Genomic DNA, 22,709 nt, shown 5'->3' on the forward strand with positions numbered 1-22,709 from the left:
CATACTGCGGTGTGCATGCTATCACCATTTCCTGGTATTCCCAATGAGAGCAGACAGTCACGTCACCATATGTAAACTATGGGGTCAAGTCCTGACTAGAATCAATCAGGTTCTCAGAAAATAAGTGAATTTAAAGACACCAGGTGAGTCTAGATGGCACATGACCGCGAGTATGCAAATCACAATCATGTGGTCATGTCACTGTCAGCTCACACTGGGAACACCAGGGAATTGTGACACTAGACGCCGCTCCTATTCAGCAATCTGCAGTCACTCTATGTGTCCCAAGCCTGGACAACCCCTTTAAGCATTATGCATACTTCTACTGGAACAGTAATCCCCATCGGTAACCAAAAAAGTTTTTTTTGTAAAATGCAAATATACAGCAATGTCCTTGCTATTTTTAGAGTTAAATATTCTGCACAGAAGGTATGAGTCAACACTTGAATATGTTTCATTTCATCATCAGACACAAATCATTTATTTATCTAAGTCCTGTCTTGTTTTATTTCTGAAACCTTTGGTATTATGGAACCCAACATTATGGGTGTATGTACAGTGTACATACATATATTGTATAGTGACAATACACATATTCTCTTCTATGATGTGCATTTATGATTTTATATATTATTAAAATGTTAAAATCCATAGATCTCTTATTTGACCACCAACTTATATAAAGGGGTGCTGTAATAAAAATAATAGTTAAAACCTTACCTCCAACAAAACCTTACTATCCAAATTGTATGGGGGCTAATTAGCTACTTACCCTTCATATTTAACAGATGTTTATAAAGGCACATATATGACCTTTTTATAGTTCGGTCTCATGAATCTCATGCACTACCAACCATAAGTCAAAAGGCTCATTGATACGGAACAGGAAAGGAGAGCAGGGTTTTCTCTTCTGTCCATGCAATATGTATTTATACCTTCGTTGCAATTAATGATCAGAACTGGAATATAACTTTTTGTAAGCCTTTTTTAACATTACTATAAAGGTGGCAGACTTTATAGATTCCAAGATTCTGATATATCATAAACTAGACACGTGTTTTGGGAGAAAGATAAAGCAACTCTTACCATAAGTGTATTGTATCTTTATGTGGAATAAAAAATGTAGCAGCTAGGATACAGCGGTATACGGCGGGAGAAAGCGGGTACATGTAGGCGACAGCTGTTTCGCGTTGCTCTGCGCTTCATCTGGCCTATGCTACGACACCTCAGTAGTGCAATCATATTTATGTACACCGCCCTAGCTTAGCTGATTGACGTAACAAATTAGTTAAACTACAGCTTTCCTTATATGCTAATGTCAAGCCATATTATACATAATTATAAGCCATCAATCATATCACAAAAATATGCTTAAGTCTTTTTGTTTAGTCCTAGGGTTCCCATTGCGTTGGTACGAATGATCCATTTTGTCTCCCGTTGCAGTAGTAACTTATGTCTATCGCCTCCTTGTGGAGGTACATGTACGGTCTCTAAGCCTGCAAAAAGTTGAATCGTGGTATCACCACCATGATGGGTATGGACATGTTCGGTATCCATAGCATTTTAAGGACTGTCTTTTGTCATGCTGAGCACCACCTCTGTGTCATGCTTCTGCCATTATTTATTTCATGTCTAGTTACATTTGAGCCATTCAGCCCACCCATAGTCTTCAAACACAGAAACTAGACTTGTCATATTCTATGACTGGCCTCTATTATCAGTGCTGATTTATGTCATCACAGAGACTATAGCAAATATTCCCCTCTTCCCTCTGCTTGTTAAAGGGAACCTGTCATGTAAAAAAAATGCTATTAACCTGCCGACATGGGGTTAATCTGCAAGTTAAATAGCGTTTTGTAGCTGCCCAGTGCCTCCACCGAAAGCCCCGCTGCCAGGAGGAAATGAACTTTCTTCTTCCCGGCAGCCTTGGGCTTTCAGTTACAGGGGTGCGGCTTCAGTCACCGCTCAGTGTAGAGTGCTGAGTCGGCTGTCAGTCAGTGCTGATGCATGGTTACAGCCGCTGGTCACTATGCACTGAGCAGTGATTGAAGCCGCACCCCTGTAACTGAAAGCCTGAGGCTGCCAGGAGAAATAAGTTCATTTCCTCCCGGCAGCGGGCGTTGGGCAGCTTCAGAACACTATTAACCTGCTGGTTAACCCCATATTTGCAGGTTAATAGCGTTTTTTTACATGACAGGTTCCCTTTAAGACGTAATTAGACAAGCTGATAATAGGGAACGTACATCAATTAGATCTCTTGTTTGTCAATTATCAGCAGTATGCACACAGAATGATCGTATTAATGATGATTCTGTGCACATAGGATTCACGTTTGCCTTAAAGTGCCACTAAGCGACTGCCAATTGGCTTGTATAAAGCAGATAAGTTGTCATTTAATGGATGCGGCCCGCAAGTGTAAATGGGCCTTAAATATTACAGTAATACTGATAGATTATCCCTGCACAGGTTTACACATGTATGAATTAGATCCCAATAGTTTGACATTATCAATCAGTTACAATTTGTGGGGGAACCCATAAGAAATTACTCAATTACTTAGCGCCACCACTGAAAACGAAGCGTTACACAATTTCAATTGAAATCAGTTCACTAATGCATTGTAGTCTAAAGCCCCCGTCTCACATAGCGAGATCGCTAGCGAGATCGCTGCTGTGTCACGGTTTTGGTGACGCAACAGCGACCTCACCAGCGATGTCGCTATGTGTGACACTTTGCAGCGATCAGGCCCCTGCTGTGAGGTCGCTGATCGCTGCAAAGTGTCCTGGACCATTTTTTGGTCGTTGCCCTCCCGCTGGTCAGCACACATCGCTGTGTGTGACCAGCGGGAGCAGCGATCAGGCTGGTAACCATGATAAACATCGGGTTACTAGGGGCACACGCTCACTTAGTAACCCGCTGTTTATCATGGTTACAAGCCTGCTAAAGTGAGCGGTAACCTCCCGCTCACCGTAGCAGAGTGGTAACCATGATAAACAACGGGTTACTAGGTGCGCGTGTGCCCCTAGTAACCCGATGTTTATCATGGTTACCAGCCTGCTCCTGCTTCAGCAGGCTGGCAACCAGGAGCAGGACATCGTGGAAAGATTCTTTCCACGATGTCCTGCTCCCCTGATCGTTGGTGAGCCTGCCTGTTTGACAGCTCACCAGCGACCACATAGCGACGCAGCAACGATCCCTGACAGGTCGTATCGTTGTCGGGATCGTTGCAGCGTCGCTAAGAGTGACGGGGTCTTAAAGTCCTGGAGAATCAGAGATGTTCTGTGCAGCTTTAGCTAACAGGTGAGGGTTTTTAACATTGTGAAGTAGGTTTTCTAATTTACACAATACCTTTAAGCAAAGTATACAATGAATACAGGGTGAGACTGATTCTTATTCAAGTTTACATGTCACTTTTTATTTAGCGCCTGTCCATTTAGCAGCTTTTTAATTCAGGAAATTGTGTTCAGACATCATCAAAAATTTGCTTCTGACAAGGTCTCTAAGTGTTTAGATTAGATATCCACATAGTTTTTGTTAAACCCATGTTTCCCACTAACTAAATTATCATTGTATTGACATCTTGGGATGAGTAGAAGTGGGGGAAGTGGTGATGTCATGCTGTGCATTGTCTTCAGACAGACCCATCCATCAAACCGTCACCTTATGTCCTATCAGGGTCACCAAGGAATAGATTGGCTTGTGTTGGCTATATAGTAATACTTGATCAGCTGTGAGTTTTTGCAGTCATCGCTGGCAGGCTCCTTTATGTACATGGATCCACGAGGACATTTACATGTGTGAGCCTGAGCTGAACACACCCGTCCTACCAGTAGTGGTGGAGCCAGGCTATCTATAAGCTGAGAACTTCCCTTGGCTGTCCCATTTATTAATGACATTAAGAGGTAAGACTTATTTTCAGTGTTTATATTATGGGATGGAAGTCATGGCTGCATGCTAACATCACACTTCATTTCCATTCTTGCTCATTTCTTGTGGGGATATGAGACAATTTCAGCTTTGCAGCCAAATACATCCAGCGCACCTTTACTTATACTCCTGTGGCACATTCTGAACTCTGACAAATATGGAATATCTGGGTTGTAAACAATTTTATTTTACTAATTTTAAACATTTCTTTGTTATTTAGTCTCAGTTGTCTAGAGAGGCATATGGTGCACCTGGTACACGGGTGGATGTGATGATCTCTCAGCAGAGCTAGTAACAAAAACTGCAATTAAAAGTCAAAGTCAATACGTATATCCGAAAGTTGGTTATATCTTTATTGATATTCTTCTCGACCTCAATTTAAAAGAAATATAAGGGTTGATTCAATTTCTTTTGAGGTCAAAGGGCATACAAATCATAGAGGCATCATGCAATGATAGGAAACAAAGAAACAGAAAACATTCTCATGTCATCTAGATCGAATGGGGGACCAGGATCTCCTGTCCTAAATGATATAGTATGTGGTAGTGTCATGCAGAACCTAAAAAGAGTCCAATTTGTATCTTTGCTCTGGGGAAATGGTGGTGGGGAGGTGCTTTTTTATCACAACAATCTGGTTTGTCTGAATTAAGACAATTTGACTATCCTGCAATGCAAAGTATGAAACCATTGTAAGGGAATGCTGAAAAAAATTGAGCTGACAGTTCAATAAACATAAATTGTAACTTTCAATAGCTGATTCCCTGTTATACATAGTATTACATTTTTACTATAATAAAGAACATTGGGTGCAGGAATTTTAGCATGCAATAAATAATTTATTTATTAATTTAATAATTTCTTTATTATTGTACTATACTACTTTTCTTTTGTGACATAGCACCAATTGAGCCTCCTTAACAAGACCAAAACTAGTTTTAACAACAATCATTATAAAAAAAACATCAACTGAAGAAAAAAAAATGAAAACAACCATTTCTACTGTTTGTTTCACGAGGTTGCAGAAAATTCTGCAGACTGACAAACCGTGATCAAGTTTCATTTCTAGGTCTAGTCTTGTTCCTGATTGGATAACTTTTGTTTTTGCACTTTTGATTTCTCCTATCCTTTCTCAAAGAGCAATAACTTTTTTTTGCATCTGCATAGCTAAGTGAGGACGTTTCTAGGATGAGTTGACTTTTGGATCTAAGGGGTAAAGTTTCTCCTTTTGGGAAAGTAAAATGCCTGGCTTGCCAGTGTAAGGAGACTGATAGGCCATGCAATGCTCCTCTGGGAACTTAAATATGCAAATTTCCTCAATTGTAAACACTGCAACACCTTTGACCTGTTTTCCTTTACCATCTTTAAAGACAGTGGGGGTAATAAGAAGTAAAGGGAGTTTGTCACTCCCAAAATGCAAATTCAACTACTTAAATATTTACAGTGCCTACAAGAAGTATTCAACCCCCTGCAGATTTAGCTGGTTTGATAAGATGCAAATAAGTTAGAGCCTTCAAACTGCAAACGAGAGTAGGTTTTATGAACAGAAGCATAAATCTTACAAACCAAAAAGTTATGTTGCTCAGTTGAATTTTATTAAATTTTAAACATAAAAGTGTGGGTCAATTATTATACAACCCCTATGTTTAATATTTTGTGGAATAACCCTTGTTTGCAATTACAGCTAATAATCGTCTTTTATAAGACCTGATCAGGCCGGCACAGGTCTGTGGAGTTATCTTGGCCCACTCCTCCATGCAGATCTTCTCCAAGTTATCTAGGTTCTTTGGGTGTCTCATGTGGACTTTATTCTTGAGCTCCTTCCACAAGTTTTCAATTGGGTTAAGGGCAGGAGACTGACTAGGCCACTCCAACACCTTGACTTTTTCCCTCTTGAACCAGGCCTTGGTTTTCTTGGCTGTGTGCTTTGGGTCGTTGTCTTGTTGGAAGATGAAATTACGACCCATCTTAAGATCCTTGATGGAGGAGCGGAGGTTCTTGGCCAAAATCTCCAGGTAGGCCGTGCTATCCATCTTCCCATGGATGCAGACCAGATGGCCAGGCCCCTTAGCAGAGAAACAGCCCCACAGCATGATGCTGCCACCACCATGCTTGACTGTAGGGATGGTATTCTTGGGGTCGTATGCAGTGCCATCCAGTCTCCAAACGTCACGTGTGTGGTTGGCACCAAGGATCTTGATCTTGGTCTCATCAGACCATAGAACCTTGAACCAGTCTGTCTCAGAGTCCTCCAAGTGATCATGAGCAAACTGTAGACGAGCCTTGACATGATGCTTTGAAAGTAAAGGTACCTTACGGGCTCGTCTGGAACGGAGACCATTGCGGTGGAGTACGTTACTTATGGTATTGACTGAAACCAATGTCCCCACTGCCATGAGATCTTCCCGGAGCTCCTTCCTTGTTGTCCTTGGGATAGCCTTGACTCTTCGGACAAGCCTGGCCTCGGCACGGGAGGACACTTTCAAAGGCTGTCCTGGCCGTGGAAGGCTAACAGTAGTTCCATAAGCCTTCCACTTACGGATGATGCTCCCAACAGTGGAGACAGGTAGGCCCAACTCCTTGGAAAGGGTTTTGTACCCCTTGCCAGCCTTGTGACCCTCCACGATCTTGTCTCTGATGGCCTTGGAATGCTCCTTTGTCTTTCCCATGTTGACCATGTCTGAGTGCTGTTCACAAGTTTGGGGAGGGTCTTAAATAGTCAGAAAAGGCTGGCAAAAGAGATCTTTAATCCACACATGTGAAGCTCATTATTCTTGGTGCCTGAACTACTTCTTAATACTTTTGGGGGACCAAACAGAATTCTTGTGGTTTGAGGGGTTGAATAATAAATGACACTCTGAATTAACTTTTAACGTTTTAAAAAAAAAAAAAAAAAATTTGCTGCAGTGCATTTCCCACTTCCAGGCTGATCTACAGTACAAATGTCACAATGCCAAGTTAATTCCGCATGTGTCAACCAGCTAAATCTGCAGGGGGTTGAATACTACTTGTAGGCACTGTATATAGGGGACTTTGCCCCTATAAAAATCATACCAATCAGATACATTTTAGTGTTATAGTTGAAAAATATAAATTCCTGTCTTAAAGGGAGTTTCCCACAAACAAAAGTTAATTTTAATCTATTGATCTTGGAATAATAACATCTTCCACAATTAAATGTGTTTAAATTAACTGTCCATGTGCTGAGATAATCTTATAAATGTGCCCCTGCTGTGTACTGTGTAATGGCTGTGTCTGACTGTGCAGGAACACGGTCTGATCATACCACATCTCCTGGGCAGGGGAGCAAGCAGAAGAGTATACAGACATTACAGCAGGGGATCACAGAGGATTCTTTTTGTGAGGTAAAACATTTCTTTGCTTGTTTTTAAGCAATGTTTTACTTCAAAGAAAGAATCATTTGCGATCCCTTGCTGTAATGTCTGTATACTCTTTTGCTTCCTCCCCTGCCCAGGAGATGTGGTATGATCAGATCATGTTCCTGCAAGGTGAGACTCAGCCATGACACAGTACACAGCAGGGGCACATTTATAAGATTATCTCAGCACAAGAACATTTTATTTAAACACATCCAATTGTGGAACTTATTATTATTCCCAGATCTATTGATTAAAATCAACTTTTGTTCATGGGAAAACCCCTTTAAGTAAAAATCTTCAAACTTTAGTAGAAATCCATTTCAAAAAAACTGTGACCTGGTAAAGGCATAGTTACACTGACGTGTTTCTGGTGCACAATGCAACCTTACTATCTTAGTCATAGAGTGACTCTATGAAATGGGCTTCTAATAAAGTTTAAAGATTTTTACTTAAGACTGGATGTGCTGTTCTCCCCTTCCTTTCATTTGTTATTTTCTGCAGGTCAGCAGTAGAGATGAGCGTTGTTCGACTCGAACTGTTCGCCAATCTCAAATTCGAGCTGTTTTGGGCGGTGCTCGAGCCGTTCGGCGAACACGAATGATTTGAGAAAAATTCGGCTGTTCGAGGTTATGTTCGATAACTGTTCGTGCACCAAAATCATAACTGGATTTTTTCTCAGTAATGATGAAAATTAATGTTAATACGCAGTTTGAGTGTACAGCGGGGTGGGGGGAGGGGCAGGGGATGGATCTCTGCAGGAATAATGAAGATCTCCATTTTTTTTTCTCTTTCCCGCATTTACAGTGGGGAGGTGCAATCTGTCAGCCTATCAGCAGCGCACACACGGAGCGAAGTGCTTTTTTTCACACAAGCAAGGGCATGTGTCATTGGCAGTGTATGTCACATGTCCTTGCCCTATAAGACCAAGCCATTTTCCCCGTCGCCACCATTTTCTCACTGCTGCAGCTGCGTGTTAGACGGCACCGCTGTTGCTGTGTGCGCTATACCTTGTTAATTTCAAGCCAATTTTCGCACAAATCTACAGATAGCTTGGGAGTAGGGAATAGTTGTGATTGCAGTCCTTTTAAGGACTAGGTTACAGCATTTCCTACGACTTTTATCAGGCAGGTCTGTGCTCTTAAATAGATAGATTGTGGGAGTAAAGACTAATTGTAATTGCAGTCCTTTTCAGGACTAGGTTACATCAGTTCCTATCAGTTTTTGCCAGGCAGGTCTGTGCCAGTGCTGTGCAAGTTTTTTTCACAGCATTTGGCTGAATCTAGCAAAGCTAATCCTTTTTGGCCTATTGCAGAGTGTGTTAGTCAGTGGAGTAGCCTATCTGTGTTGCAAGATATACCACCTGTGTATAGAATACCAATTTTTTTACTGCACCTAGTGAAGTAAAATCTTTTGGGCATAGCATCATTCTATTAGTCCATCTATACTGACCTCCATCAGGCTGCAAATTGAATATAATTTTATTCTGCATCTAGCTCTGAAAAAATATTTGGGCTTCTAGCAGTGTGTGGGACTTGTTCTATTAGTCCATCTATACTGACCTCCATCAGGTTGCAAACTGAATATAATTTTTTTCTGCATCTAGCTCTGAAAAAATCTTCGGCCTTCTAGCAGTGTGTGGGACTTGTTCTATTAGTCCATCTATACTGACCTCCATCACGCTGCAAATTCAAAATAATTTTTTGTCTGCATCTAGCTCTGAAAAAATATTTGGCCTTCTAGCAGTGTGTGGGACTTTCTCTATTAGTCCATCTATACTGACCTCCATCAGGTTGCAAATTAAAAATAATTTTTATCTGCATCTACCTCTGAAAAAATATTTGGGCTTCTAGCTGTGTGTGGGACTTGTTCTATTAGTCCATCTATACTGACCTCCATCAGGTTGCAAACTGAATATAATTTTTTTCTGCATCTAGCTCTGAAAAAATATTTGGCCTCCTAGCAGTGTGTGGGACTTTCTCTATTAGTCCATCTATACTGACCTCCATCAGGTTGCAAATTAAAAATAATTTTTATCTGCATCTAGCTCTGAAAAAATATTTGGCCTTCTAGCAGTGTGTGGGACTTTCTCTATTAGTCCATCTATACTGACCTCCATCAGGTTGCAAATTAAAAATAATTTTTATCTGCATCTAGCTCTGAAAAAATATTTGGCCTTCTAGCAGTGTGTGGGACTTTCTCTATTAGTCCATCTATACTGACCTCCATCAGGTTGCAAATTAAAAATAATTTTTTGTCTGCATCTAGCTCTGAAAAAATATTTGGCCTTCTAGCAGTGTGTGGGACTTTCTCTATTAGTCCATCTATACTGACCTCCATCAGGCTGCAAATTAAAAATAATTTTTATCTGCATCTACCTCTGAAAAAATGTTTGGCCTTCTAGCTGTGTGTGGGACTTGTTCTATTAGTCCATCTATACTGACCTCCATCAGGTTGCAAACTGAATATAATTTTTTTCTGCATCTAGCTCTGAAAAAATATTTGGCCTTCTAGCAGTGTGTGGGACTTTCTCTATTAGTCCATATATACTAACCTCCATCAGGTTGCAAATTAAAAATAATTTATATCTGCATCTAGCTCTGAAAAAATATTTGGCCTTCTAGCAGTGTGTGGGACTTTCTCTATTAGTCCATCTATACTGACCTCCATCAGGTTGCAAATTAAAAATAATTTTTTGTCTGCATCTAGCTCTGAAAAAATATTTGGCCTTCTAGCAGTGTGTGGGACTTTCTCTATTAGTCCATCTATACTGACCTCCATCAGGTTGCAAACTGAATATATATTTTTTCTGCATCTACCTCTGAAAAAATATTGGGCTTCTAGCTGTGTGTGGGACTTGTTCTATTAATCCATCTATACAGACCTCCATCAGGTTGCAAACTGAATATAATTTTTTTCTGCATCTACCTCTGAAAAAATATTTGGGCTTCTAGCTGTGTGTAGGGCTTGTTCTATTAGTCCATCTATACTGACCTCCATCAGGTTGCAAACTGAATACAATTTTTTTCTGCATCTACCTCTGAAAAAATATTTGGGCTTCTAGCTGTGTGTGGGACTTGTTCTATTAGTCCATCTATACTGACCTCCATCAGGTTGCAAATTGAATATAATTTTTTTCTGCATCTAACCCAGCCAATAGTTTTTGCCTAATACCACAGTTTGGCCACTCAGCTCTGCTCGGTTCCCATCCATTGTTTTTTTGTGCAAACAACTCCAGAGTTGTGAATTAGTTAACCACCAAAATGAGTGGAAAAAGGCCTGCTGCTGGTGGAAAGGGGAATAGGCGTGTTGGGAAGGGGAAAAAAGGTTGTGTCCGTGGGTTAGGTGTTAAAGCAACAGTAACATCTGCAGAAGAAAGACCATCTTCCCGCCAAACTAAAATGTCTACTTCTTTTAGCGGACAATGTGATAAGATCCCTTTCTTACGGCCACGCCAATCGCTACAAATTCCAGATGAGGCACAAAAACAGCAGGTGCTTCAACGGATATCAAGTGCTCCTTTAAGTGGGCTCTCCTCCACATCAACTTCAACATCACAAATACTCCAGTCCTCAAAGGTGTCACCCCAATCGCACTTGCTTCCTCACAGCTCCCAAATCTCCAGCTGCCCGTCTGAGTATGAGGTAGAACAGATGGTTGAGTCTGCAGAGCTGTTTACTCATACTATAGCCTGGGAATCAGAGGTCGACTCCAGCGCTTCTGTGAATCCAGACGAGGAAATGATCTGCACTGATGCTCAGAATCTTTATGAGTCGGATCAAGGACCAGACGCAGAAGGTTCTGACCATAATGTAGACCCTCATTCCCAAACTGTAACTCCTGTTGGTGGAGACAATGAGGAAGACGATGATGAGGCTCAAATACCTGATTGGAGCGACAACTTTAGTTTTTTGTCAGGGCAGGAACAGGTTGGCTCTGAGGACGACGGGTGTGATAACGCACAGGGTGATGATGATGAGGTTGGAGATCCCACTTACTGTCAACCCACAGTCAGCCAAGAGATGAGGTCAGCAGAGGAGGTGGAGGAAGATGCTAGTGACGACGAGGTCAGGTTGCGCCTTCCTGGACAGAGACGTAGTACTGGAAGCACGTCAACAACTGCATCCTCAAACACAACTCTGCCTCTCACCACAAGTCGTGGTGGCTCTTCAGGTCGCATGGGTGCTAAGCCTTGCATAGCCTGGGCATTTTTTCAGATCGATAAAGATGACCCAACTCGTGTTATCTGTAACATTTGTCAGCAAAAGCTAAGTAGAGGCCAAAAAATACATAGTTTGAGTACTTCATGCATGAACCGGCACATGGACATGAAGCATAAGTTGCAGTGGGAAGCTCAGTGTGCTACAATGCGGCCTAGCCGGCCGGGCCAACCACCGTCTGCCATATCTTGTGCATCCGCGGCCTCTTCATCCTCTGTGACTGGGGGGACAGCAGTCACACCTGTTTTGGGGCGCAGACCTGCCACCTCTTTACCCGCAACAGCCAGCGTGATTGGCAGGTCATCATTTTCTTTGGAGGTGGTAACACCAGCTGGTGTTGAGCGCTGTCCGACATCAATAGCACCACCTTTGGATCAAGGCAACCTAACATGTCCGCCTGCATCTTCCACACAGACCGGCAGTTTGCCGGGGACACCCTTATCAACCCCGTCTAAGCACAATAGCCAGCCCTCGGTCCCTCAGATGTGGACAAGTAAAAGACCATTTCCTCCTAGCCATGAGAAAACTAAGAGGTTGAATTTCACCATCTGCAAGCTCTTGGCTACAGAAATGCTGCCTTTCCGCCTGGTGGACACAGAGGATTTTCGAGACCTTATGTCCGTCGCAGTGCCCCAGTACCAGATGCCCAGTCGGCACTACTTCTCAAAGAAAGGTGTGCCTGCGCTCCACCAGCATGTCGCACACAACATCACCGCTTCTTTGAGAAACTCTGTGTGTGACAGGGTGCATTTCACCACAGACACTTGGACGAGTAGGCATGGACAGGGGCGTTACATGTCGCTGACTGGGCACTGGGTAACTATGGTGACAGCAGGACAAGGGGCTGCTGTCCAAGTCTTGCCGTCCCCACGAGTTGTGCGTCAATCCTCTTTATGTCAAAGTTCCTCCACTGCTTCTGCCTCCTCAACCTCCTCTCGGTCTTCCACCTGCACCCAAAGCCTGTCTGGTCATGCCACAAGCTTTCTAACTGCGCAGAAGGGATCCTGCACACCTCCTTACTATGCTGGCAGTAGGGCTCAACGTCATCAGGCGGTTTTTACTTTGAAATGTCTGGGAAATGTGAGTCACACAGCTGAGGAGTTGTGGTCAGCTCTGGAGAACCAATTTCATGAATGGTTGTCTCCACTGGACCTGAAACCAGGGAAGGCCGTGTGCGACAATGCTGCAAACTTGGGTGCGGCCCTTCGCCGGGGCAATGTCACACACGTGCCTTGTATGGCTCACGTGTTGAACCTGGTTGTCCAGCAATTTTTAGCCCACTATCCCAGACTAGATGGCCTTCTGCAGAGGGCACGGTCGCTGTGTGCTCACTTCCGCTGTTCGCATCCCGCAGCTCAGCGACTTACATCTCTACAGAAGTCGTTGGGCCTGCCACTTCACCGGCTAAAATGCGATGTGCCTACCCGGTGGAATTCAACTCTGCACATGTTGCAGCGATTGTGGCAGCATCGACAAGCCCTGGTGCAATACGTTCTGACGTATAGCCTGGGCCAACGAGATCCAGAGGTGGGGCAAATCACGCTGGAGGAGTGGTCTCAGATCAGGGACCTATGCACCCTTCTGCACAGTTTTGAAATGGCGACGAAGATGTTTAGTGCTGACGATGCCATTATCAGCATGACTATTCCGGTGATTTACATGCTGGAGCACATGTTAAACAGAATTCGGAGTCAGGTGGTGGCACAAGAGGAGGTGGAGGAAGTAGAGGAGGAGGAGTTGTATGCGGAAGGGCTAACATCTGCAAGGTCCAGACCGTCGTCAGCACCAAGGCGGCAGGCATGTGAGGGTGGGGGAGATGGTTTTACCAGGGCGCATGGTAGCAGCCAAACTAGTGAGGAAGGTGCAGGAGCCCAGGAAGAAGTGGAGGACGAACTGATGGAAGACTCATCAGATGAGGGAGACCTTGATCACATTTCTGTTGTGCGAGGTTGGGGGGAGAGGACAGAGGAAGGAAGCATGATTGTTACCTCGCCACCAACACAACAGGGACTTGGTGCTCCTGGATGCGCAACACACATGAGTGCCTTCTTGCTGCACTACCTGCAACATGACCCTCGAATTGTGAGAATTAGAAATAATCCTGACTACTGGGTTGCCACACTGTTAGATCCCCGGTACAAAAGTAAATTTGCAGAAATTATTCCTGCCATAGAAAGGGATGCACGCATGCAGGAGTACCAGCAGAGACTGTTGCAGAATCTTACATGTGCTTTTCCACAAAACACCAGTGGTGCACGTAGTGAATCTCACAGTTCCAACTTGCCAACCGTGGGACCGTCAAGTGTTCAGCACTCAAACCGTAACAGAACCACAGTATCTGCTGGTAACATCAATTTTGCGGAATCATTTCACCACTTTTTTAGCCCATCCTTTGCAAGGCCACAGGAGACAAGAAGTCTGACACATAGTCAACGCCTAGAGACGATGGTACAGGAGTATCTCCAAGTAAACATTGAAGCCATGACTGTGTCACTGGACCCTTGCTCTTTTTGGGCTTCCAATCTGGATAAATGGCCGGAGCTAGCCACTTACACCTTGGAGATCTTGTCATGCCCCGCAGCCAGCGTTCTGTCTGAACGTGTGTTCAGCGCTGCTGGTGGTGTGCTGACAGATAAGCGCACGCGGCTCTCCACTGATAATGTAGACAGACTCACGTTCATAAAGATGAACAAATCATGGATCCGAAACGACTTTTCTACCCCTGTGTCATCCTGGAGAGCGTAAAAGCTTGATGATTGGTTAAAATCACCCTACCAACCGTTTTAAGCTTTCAAATTACTAATCATGTTTATCTGTATCTTGGCTGAAAAATAATTTGGGCTTTGTAGCAGTGTGCAGCACTGATTCTATTAGGCCATCTATAATAAGCTCCACCAGATTTAAAATTACTAATCATGTTTATCTGTATCTTGACTGGAAAATAATTTGGGCTTTGTAGCAGTGTGCAGCACTGATCCTATTAGGCCATCTATACTAAGCTCCACCAGATTTAAAATTAATAATAATTTTTAGCTGCATCTAGCCCGGAAAATAATTTTGGGGCTCCGAGATGCGCAAGACACATAAGTGCCTTCTTGCTGCACTACCTGCAACATGACCCTCATATTGTCAGAATTCGAAGTAATCATGACTACTGGGTTGCCACACTCTTAGATCCCCCAAACTTTTCGATCAACCTTTTCATTTTAATAAAGACCAAAAAAATGGTCATTTTTGAAATTATAAGCATTAGCAGGTTATTAGAAACTGAAATCAAACAGTTTTCAACTCAAAACTTTATTCTAGGTGATGTTACATTTTCACATAGGACCCCTTGTTCGAAAGGAGCTTCTGAACTCTCTCGTCCATTGAATTTGTCAGGTTTTGGATGGTTTCTGCTTCAATTGTTTTGCATGAGGACAGAATACCCTCCCAGAGCTGTTGCTTAGATGTGAACTGCCTCCCGCCATCATAGACACTCCTTTTGATGATGCTCCAGAGGTTCTGAATGGGGTAGAGGTCAGGGGAGCATGGGGGTCACACCATAAGTTTGTCCCCTTTTATGCCCATATCAGCCAGAGATGCAGATGTTTTATGTGCAGCATGAGATGGTGCATTATCATGCAAAAAAATGATCTTGCTGTGAAATACACGGTTCTTCTTCTTGAACCATGGCAGGAAGTGCTGTTTGAGAAAATCCACATACATTATGGAGTTCATCTTTAGCGCCTTCAGGGATCCTAAAGGGGCCGACAATCTCTCTCCCCATGATTCCAGCCCAAAACATTACTCCACCTCCTCCTTGTTGGCGCTGTAGCCGTGTTTGCGTGGGGTGTCCAACAACCAGCCATCCTCCACTCCATCCATCTGGACCATCGAGCGCTGCACGGCACTCATCCGTGAACAAAACAGTTTTGAAATCAGTCTTCATGTAATGTTTGGCCCACTGGAGCCGTTTCTGCTTGTGTGAAGTGGATAGAGGAGGTCGACAGGATGGCGTATGCACAGCTGCAAACCTCTGAAGGACCCTGCATCTTGTTGTTCGGGGGACGTTGGAGGCACCAGCAGCTTCAAAAACTTGTCTGCTGCTATGACAAGGCTTTTTTGCCGCTGCTCTTTTAACCTGGCATAATTGCCTGTAGGAAAGAGTCCTCAATTTGCCCTCATCAGCACGCACACGTGTGTACTGTGAATCAGCTACATACTTCTTGATTGCCAAGACACTTCATCCTGATCATCGCACAATGTTGATTGTAGTCATGCCTTGACCTAAACACTCCACAATTTGTTGCTTCTCAGCAGCCGACACATCCTTTTTCTTTCCCATTTTGGCAGAAAATGTAGGCTGCTTAATAATGTGAGACAGCCTTCTTAAGTAGTCTTGCCTTTCATTGGACACACCTGCCAAACTAATTAGCACAGGTGTCTGCAATTGCTTACAGTGATTTAAAGAGCCCTGACACACATCACCATCAATGAGTTTAACTGACAAACAAACAAATTCTTCCCTGATCACTCCTAAACACTTTTTGCATAATAATTTGGAACACAGTGTACATGTGCTTTTCCACAAAACACCAGTGGTTCACGTAGTGAATCTTACAGTTCTAACTTGCCAACCGTGGTCTGTATGGAGTTGTTCAATAAAGGGCCCAAAATTAAGATAACATAGATGGGAGAGGTCTCTATGAATAGGAATTCCTAAGTATTTGATACCCTGTGAGGGCCAGGCAAAGGGAAAGTTGGACTGGATGGAATCGTATATGGATTTGGGGAGGGAGACATCGAGGGCCTCAGACTTCGCTGCATTGATTTTAAAATTTGACCATGTAACAAAGTGATCTATTTCAGCCATAACAGCATGGATGGATATATGTGATTGAGTGATATATACTAGGACATCATCAGCAAATAGAGAGCACTTGTACTCGGTGCCTCCCACCTCAATCCACCTAATATTGGGGTTATGGCGAATTGATGAGAGCAGGTGCTCCGTCACTAGGATGTATAAGAGAGGGGACAGAGGACATCCCTGCCTTGTCCCATTGGTGATTGTGAAAGGTGATGAAAATGTTCTGATGCACCCCCTGGGCCTTGGGACACCCGGAGCCGGACCCTTTTTGGTGGATGCTGGTGGTTGTAGTCTTCGTGGCGGCGACCCGGTTCCGTGGCTCAGGGTGGTCAAACCAGTGGCGGAACTATTTATGTGGTTTTGATGTTTAAATGTCCGACTACGCCACCCGTGGATTGCGGTCAGAGTGAACCGCCGCTGCAGGGCAGACCGCTGAGGCTGGTGTTGTGGGTGCAGCAGAGCGTAGCATAACTCCCCACGGGAGGAGTATAGCCTCAGGGCAGTGTATGCGGAGGATGGGGGAGATGGTGCAGGGCAGCAGCAGTAACGACACGGAGTCAGTGATGCAGTCCAGGGCCTTTACTCACAGTTCTTATTATCCAGACCACGTCTGCAGGTAACGGCTGCCCACGTCGTACTGTGCTCACCAGGTGAGGGGCTCAGACAACTCCCAGATAACTTTGGAGCACTTCACAGGACCCCCTTTGTGTGTCCTTTGTCTGGCCTTTCTTACCAACCCTTCTGTCCGCCTGCCTCGGGCCTCCTCTTGGTAAACTTGGCGCCAGTTTCCCTGACCCTATGTGGTGCCTTCCTAGCGGGTGTAGCGAGGGGCTGCGCCACATAAAATGTCACAGCCTCCGGTTTCTAGCTGAGGGTCGTTTCCTGCCTCCACTAGTTTCGGGGACCGGTCTCCCCCTTTGGCCTGACCCCTCCACGCAGGTGGATTCGGGCGTGCGGTGCCGACTCGCCCGTCCGCACCCCTGGGATCCCTTCATTCCTCGTTCCTGGAGCCTTCTCCGCTCCTCTTCCTTCCTTCTCCCTCTTCCAGGCCTGGGCCTCTGTTACTAGGCCCGCCTCCGGAGCAGAGCTCATGCAGAGCCCCTGCTCCCTGCCACTTCTGCTCAGACTTCTCTGCACTGAACTAAGATGGTGCCCACCTTTTATACTCCCTTCTCAATGCACCCAGGAACTTCTTCCTCCCTGCTCCTGCACTACAGGGTTCCCCTTCCTCAGTGTTCCCTCCCCCCACTCCAGCCAGGGACAGGGACTGTCGTGCCCATCTCAGAGGCATATTGGTCGCCCTGCCCCACGGCAATGTGGTGTAATGCATGCAGGTGTCGGGTCCTGATCCACACTTCATCCTTACCTGAGAGTGAGATATCACACCTCTGGGTGAGGTGCAATACCTCTGTAGCAACCGAGCCCTCAGGGTGCTACAGTTCCATTTATCTTCAGCCTAGGTGACGTATTGTGATACAGGGCCTTGATTTTGGCTATAAAAGGGTCCCCTAGACCCCTACCCCAAGCTTTTTAAGAGAATCATATATGGCGTGGCAGGAGACTCTATGGAATGCTTTCTCAGCATCCAACGAGAGTATCTAATTACAAATTTTTAACTGCATCTAGCCCAGGAAATACTTTGTGCCTAGTAGCAGTGTCTGCTAGTCAGCGGATTATCCCGGCTGTTAAGCAAGCTACACCACCTGTAGTTTGGACACTTAATTTTTTCAAAGGAAATGCTTCGGGACCACGGGATACTCAGTGAAGAGCATCAGGAGGCACCCCAAGGCATAGGGGCTGGGACTGGCAGTAGGATGCCTTGCGGTGGACAGCCGAGCTCGATTTCTTATAAAAGCTTTTTAACTGCAGCAGCTTTAGTGGACGCTACTGGAGCTGGAATTACGCGGCTGCTGGCATGAGACTTGCCCTCCAATAGATCCTTGTAAATGGATTTAAAGTGTATTCATTCAAATTAGAGAGACAATTTAAATTAAAAAGCTTAGAGCTGCCTCCACCACAGGGGGGCTCGCTCGACCCACCAGCGGACAGGCACCAGTATTGGGAGAGGGGGGCTGGCCGTCAGGGTTCACCGCGGCTCTGGCACAAACCCAGCGACACGGAGGTGGCACGGGCAGGAGCGGACTGAACGTGTCGGCTTCTCACTTTTTGGATTTTAGAAGGGCATGACATGCCTATATCTGTGTCTCCCCCTCCTTTTACTCCTCCACCTCTTTTCTTTTCGCATGACTATATGTACTTGTCACTTTTCCATGTGTTAGTTGTGTCTTCTGAGCAGTTTGTCAGCTTTTGGACACCTTTGAAGGTGTTTTCTATGTGTTTCTATGTGTTTTTGTTTGCCTGCCATTGGTTTTAACGGTGTTCGAAGGTGTTCGACGAACAGTTCGACGAACAGTTCGGCGAACACACGGGTGTTCGACGAACCGAACCGAACTCGAACACTACGGGGGTGGCTCAACACTAGTCAGTAGATGGAGTGGCACCTGGCGAAAAAAGGCTGAGGCCATCTATTCAACATTGTAAGCGACATATTTTTCTCTGCTATAAATCCCTGTCCTTTATCTTGATTGACAGCATTTGCTAGCCAAGAGCATGCGCTGCCTAAACTCAGACCCCTGTTCCTGCATGTGGGCACTGACTCAGCAGGCGCAGGTGCCCTCTGATCTCTGCCTCCTGCCAGTCTGAGGCCGCCGTGAGCGGCTTCAGAGAGGAGCAGAGATAAGATGGCACCCGCATCCATTGAGTACGCAGCCACCCTGACACTGTTTGCCAGAGTTCCTCGAGTATCAGTGCGTAAATGCAGGAACAGGGTTTTAGCAGCTCTTACTTTTAGCAAGCAAATGCTTGCAAATTGGAGGACATAATCATGCACTGAGTCCGTGGCCATGTCAAGGGTGCACCGAAGCATCTTTATTTGTATATGAAATAATAGTCAATTTATTTGCAACTGCAACTACAACACTAAACTGTATATTGCTGGTATGATTTTAATTGAGGCTAATGCTATGAATTTGCATATTGGAGGTGACAGACTCTGACTAAAACCGATGCCTGAAAAAGCTTGTGGAATTACTGATAAATATATATGCTGCTCAAAGTGACATAGTATCTCTGCCGAGTGCACAGCCACGTCATAGTATTCAGCGTGGACTGTGGACTGTGTCAAAATGCCTATGGGCAATATACAGATTCTGATACACTAAAAGGATATATTGGCATACTATGCTGCACCAATATTTGTATACTGTCCATAGATTAACCCAAACCCCAAATAATGATAAATAATACCACCAAACTGTGACTAGCTAACAGCATCATACCGTAGACGAATAATACCTCTATGCTGTGACACGATACTACTAATTAGTGACTAGATAACATCACCATACCGTAATTGGATACTTCTACCATTCAATTAATTAATGCTTCCATAATGTTGTGGAATAAAGCATATTATAGAAATGCAAAAATTATCACCCTACTGTAATTAAATATTTCCCAGATCCCAAAAGTAAATAAAAACACCCCACTAAATAAAAAAATAAATTGAGAATCAAGTGAAAATACATTATCCTTTGCAGTTTAGGAGATGTTCATCACTTTCAAATGAGAACTGATATATATGTCAGCCATGTGTTCTTCACAAGCAGAAGAGTGCTGAGAAGAGAGGAACCCTTTAAATATTGACTCGACTCCGCACCACCACGTGCATGTGGACAGCCATCAACATCGTTACTGAGGTTACTATAGTAACTGGGGCCCATTGTAGTGAAACCGATGGAGGTCGCCTGCAGGCCCTGACTGCTCTACCAGCTCTTCTGCCCTGATAGTAGCTCTGAGGGTCTTGTCAGATTATATGATTAGTGGAATAACAGACCAATCAGTGCAAAACTCTGTTCTTGTTAGTGTAGATGGAGGAACATGCCCTGTCTAGCTTTCTCTCTGCCAACTGCCATGTAGACAGTAAGTCTTCTCCCTCCATCCAGAATGATACCAGTTCGAGCAGGAGGTAGGGGAGTGATGTTGCCTATTGGTATTTATGGGTGGGTGACCGTAGATCGCTACTGAGGAATCAGCCCTGGGAGAACATGTCTCCCGTCCCAAGACCCAGACCGCCCGTGTTGCAGTGGCATGGAGAGTGCTGTGGAAAGTCTGAACCACGGCTTCCTGCCCTTTCATTTGAATGGGATGTACGAGTGCAGATGACAAGAGCGTTGTGTCCATCTAATGTCAGACAACAAACAGTTGAGGAGAGGTCCAGTAGAGTCGAGAACTTCCACAATCCTTCCCATGTCTCCTCGGTGGCCATTTTGGAAATAAAGGTGGAGCAGCAGTTTCAGCAATGGAGTCAGCAGTAGACAGGGGCACATTATGTTCAATCTAAAATAGTATCTGGAAGCCATGTTTTTGAAAAAAAAAAATTGTAAAGGGCAAAGGCGAGGATGGAAAGTAATCATATCAGGTAATTCTCTAATGTAATATCCAGACAATATTCTGGATTTGAGATGGAACAGTAATGGCTACAGATGTTCAGTGGTGAAAGTTGTGCTGTATTCATTTTATACTGATGTTGTACAGTAATATCTAATATTCTCACACTATATGCCCAGAATAATAACAATAATAATGACTTCATATTCATTAATCAGCCTACTAAACTCGCATCCACACAGTTATTAACTCCCACGAACAGAGCTGCCGGACTCCATTCCAAAGCCTGAAAATCACAATTGTATGGCTTTTTGTTTGTCCTTTATTCTTCAGCTTTAACATTCATCTAATGTTTCATTCCTTACAAGTAGAAATGTTCTCTACTTTTTGTAATGTCTCGTTCATTGTGATACACCAGCTGCCAGCGAAGCATAGAAACAAGTACTGAAAACTGGCCTTGCTGTAAATTCCACGTCTACTAGGTGGAAACTACTGTTTGAAAGTGACACTCCTCTATCAAGCTGAAATGAGGCATTGAGTTTCATGAATCCTGGAAAAAAACCTCTGTCTGTAGTATTAATTGTACCTGCAGGTCATACAAGATTCATGTATAATGGAGCACAATTCAGCTTTTATTGAGCACGTTCTGCAGATGCTGGTTTTACTTTTATTTTTGGGGTTTTTAATTATTGTGCTAATATATTTATCAGCTCTGTACTGTATGTAATTCACTTTCATTCTTCCTTTTCCCCATATGGCTTACAATCCAATTGTGAGAACACCAGAAAACTGGGAGAAACTTTCCACAAGTAAAAAATACTCCAGGCAGTTGTTGACTTGGTCAGATATGAAGCCATATCTCGGCATGACAATATAGCACAGATAAGGGTGGCCATACGGATTAGATCAATGTTCGGCCAGCTGATTGTGGTTGGATCTAATGTGTATCAGGGTGTCCTGACTTTTTCCGGATGGCTGGTGTAGGGGAATAGAAGGATCAGACATGTTGGATTTCAACATGTATGAGCCGTTTGTTCTCATAGAAGATAAGCATGAGTAGAGGTATTTGGTAACAGCTCATTCCCCTCTTATAATTGAGAACATACACAACTCGCTCAGGTGAGCACATAACCTGGATCTATTATATCTTTTTATAAAGGTATCTCCCCTCGGTCTGGTGCACTGTGTTTCCAGACAGTGCTTATCCAAACAATGGCATATGGCATCCATAAACCCCCCATACAAAAAAACAGACTGTAAAGTGATTTATGGTGGCCCACTGTATAGAAAAACACAGCAGACTTTGCTTTTCTTAGGCTATGTGCCCACGATGCAGAAATGAAGCAGAAAATTTCTGCAGCATTTCTGCATCTCCCTGGCAGAAAAAAAACGCATGCAGATTGTGCATGCGTTTTTCCTGCAGAATACATGCGGAATACATGCGGATTCACATGCGTACCCACATGCGGACTGACAAGCACTTTCCAGGCGATAGCATCACTTGGAAAGTGCTTGACAACTAGGTCACACTATATAAATCCATGCAAAAGGCATGGATTTATATAGTGTGACCGTAAAAATAAAAAAAATAAAGCTATACTTACCCCCGATCCCCCGCCGCGTATGCTGTCACGCTCGTCCTGGCTTCTTCCGGGTTGCCGGCATCTCGCTAGACAGCCTGCGGTCACATGACCACGACGTCATCTCAGGTCCTGGAAGGAGAAGCGCTGCAGGGGCCGCCGGACAGGGGAATATAAACTTTATTTATTATTTTATTCTTTTTTTTACAGGTACAATGGTACCCAGGTCTGGATGAGAGTCTTCTCTCCTCCAGACCTGGGTACCATCCGCACATAGAGACGCATAGAAGCCGCTTGTACAAATGTA

The 22,709-nt window shown here is 44.2% G+C and overlaps 1 protein-coding gene across 2 annotated transcripts in view; it reads left to right on the forward strand.

Moving 5' to 3' along the window:
• MID1 (midline 1) overlaps nt 1-22,709 on the forward strand; it is a 603,051-nt gene that overhangs the window by 233,247 nt on the left and 347,095 nt on the right. The window lies entirely within an intron of this gene.

This window comes from Phyllobates terribilis, unplaced genomic scaffold (assembly GCF_046119375.1).
Source record: "Phyllobates terribilis strain yellow unplaced genomic scaffold, ASM4611937v1 Scaffold_2__4_contigs__length_985480577, whole genome shotgun sequence".
Taxonomy (NCBI): domain Eukaryota; kingdom Metazoa; phylum Chordata; class Amphibia; order Anura; family Dendrobatidae; genus Phyllobates; species Phyllobates terribilis.